We start from the raw sequence: 2,828 nt of genomic DNA on the forward strand, positions 1-2,828 counted from the left end.
TAGATGTGGCGCTCAGGGACATGGTTTAGCGGTGGACTTGGCAGTGCTGGGTTAGTGGCTGGACTCAACGATCTTAAAGGTCTTTTCCAACCTAAACAATTCTATGATTGTATGAAACCATCTGAACCCCATGAAGAGAGAACAGCCCTCGTCACTGTGTGGCACACACCAGCCCCGACACCCCTCTCCCTCTCATATTTGAGGGCCCCACTCTATTTGCTCTTCCACCTTGTGCTGTTATTTTTTGGTTTTAACTGATGCATTTTGGGGATTGTTTAGAGAAAGAAGTATTTCACGCCAGCGCCAGGAGGGGAGGCACCCGGGAGCGCTTGCAGGAGAATGACTGACAGATGCAGCTTTTGAGAGCACCTCGAGATGGCAGCTGCTGATCGTGTCTGTGGGCCTGGCAGGTAACAGGCTCCCTCCTCGCACCTCCCCAGATTAATTCTAACCACCTTCGTTAGCCAAGTGTCTGGTACATCCTGTGTGTCTTTCTGGCCGAGTCGTTCTTCGCCTGACACTGCTCCCCGTGTGCCAGAAGGCTGTTGGTAAGAGGAGAGCGGTCTGGGGAATAAGGGACTGGAGAGCAAGACGCTGAGAGAAACAGGGGAGCGACAGACAGAAGAAGGATCTGAAGAAATAATGTTGTCCTGACAGCTGCGGTGTCCATGTGCAACATATCGTTCTCATGGCTGCCTCGTGGACACGAAATACATGAGACATGAAATAACAAAAGAACCAGCCTCCTTAGAGGACCCAATCTCGCACCCTTAACTTACTGGAAAATTGGACCTTATTTAGTAAAAAAGTAACATAGCTGCTGTATTCTAAAAAGAAAGTTGTTCCTTATGCAGTGGATGTATAAGCTAAAACTCTGCTTGAAAAATGCCATTTTCTAGCAAGTTTTTGGGGAGAAGCATCCCAGAGTCTCTGTGAACTCGTGTTTTACAGATAAGTCTCATCCTGGAACTCAGTCAGGCTGCTCTACTGAGACCGCTCTGATAAAGGCCCGCGATGACTGCTTTTCTCTGGAAGTTTCAGCTCAATAATCCTCCCGTTGTACTGACTTTATCTACAGTACTTTACCCAGTGAAACAGAACAGACTTCTTGGATCCTGTTAAAGCATTGAACTATGGTTTCTTTGACTCATATTTTCTGAAGAGGAAACATAAATCTTGCAAATCAGGAAGGTGTTGGCAGACCAGTTTTATCTACTGAGGCCTTTTTGTTTTTTAATTGCGATGGGCCAGGCTGCCCTTTCATTCCAAATAAACTGCTCAGCTCCTTTATGGTAACAAACAGCTGGAACAATGCCATTCTTCACCCTGAAAGCGTCACCACCCAATTCAAAGTCAAGTAAAAGGGTGCACGACTGGAGAGGCGTCTTGTTTATGGAAATCTGTGTGTCTGTGAAGGATAAGCAGAAAATGGCAAGAGAAGTGACAAAGAACAGAGAGCAGAGGAAGATACCAAACACATCCTGAACACGTGCTCTAAACTCGTTCTCAAAAAAGTCCCTTTTAAAATGCTTTTGAGAATATATTACAGAACATGCATGCATTTCATGCAATTAAAATTATGTTCTATCACACTTTTAGGGTAGTATTCAGTTGTTCAAGCCAGGCATCTCGATCCATGTGAGAGAGCCCAACGATGCCTGGGATATCCTCCCGGTCCCGCGTGATCCACTGTACAGTCCTGTGCAAAATACACAGCTGGAGGCTGCGGGAGATAGAGAGTAACCCAAAATGGAGCCGATGTCTACGTGTAGGCATCTGGATTCCACTCCCAGCCACAAATGCTTCATTAAATAATTATTCTCCCTATTTTTAAGGGAGCTGAAAACCTGTCTAGGTCAGCTGCAAGTCCCTTCTTATAAATACTAAAACCTGCTAACATTTTCAATATTTAGCGTCACAAACTCAATCTGTGTCCTAGCTGAACAAGTCCCATTCACAAACTGCAGCAAGTTTGGTTTGTCACCACTAAGCCCAAGCCTCTTGCATCATCCATTGTTCCCTGACCTGAATTTGTACAACTTAATTCTTCTTCCTCACTGTAGTGCCTTTCACCTGTCTTCATTTGACGCTGTCTTGTTGATTTCAAGCCATTTCTCCAATTTGTCAGATGTATTTTAAATTTTAATCATGTCGAATGTCTCCTAGTCATCTTCCTAGCGTATATTTCCTCTTCGTTTTCTCCTGCAGGCCTTTCTCTGCAAAGGATTCTTTGGTAAATGCAGGAATATGTACAAATAAGGAGAAGGCCTACAGGGATGAATGCGCCAGGGTGACAGGAGATTTTTTTCAGGTAAGTCACTGAGATTTTTACAAACTAATCTCATTCCGCACCTGAGGAGCGCATGCTTGAAAACCCTACCTATAGCTCCTATAGGAGCTTCCCTTGGGTTCCTAAAACACTCACTGTAATTATGTAATTTTCTGTGAAGCCCCTCACTAAAATTCAGCGTCTCTGCCCCAGGACCCTTCGCTCCCCTCCTGGCAGCGGAGGCACCTGCACCAACTTGGCTTTCCTTGTGGACGCCTCCATCCTCTCCACTTCTGCTTCCCCGAGGCTGCACCCTGCCGATGGGCCGCCCAGCAGACGCTGGTCCCCGCGGGGACGAGGACCGGCGGTGACACGGGAAGCCCAGCCAGGCTGGCAGGCGGCACCCCTGCAGCAGGGACGGCGACAGCGGGGCGCCGAGCCGGGACGAGCCGAGCCGAGCTCAGCCGAGCAGAGCCGAGCCCACACGAGCCGAGCCGAGCCGAGCCGAGCCGAACCGAGCCGAACCCAAACCAGCCCAGCCGAGCCCAGCCGAGGTGTT

The sequence above is a fragment of the Chroicocephalus ridibundus genome, chromosome 13, assembly GCF_963924245.1.
Source record: "Chroicocephalus ridibundus chromosome 13, bChrRid1.1, whole genome shotgun sequence".
Lineage (NCBI taxonomy): Eukaryota > Metazoa > Chordata > Aves > Charadriiformes > Laridae > Chroicocephalus > Chroicocephalus ridibundus.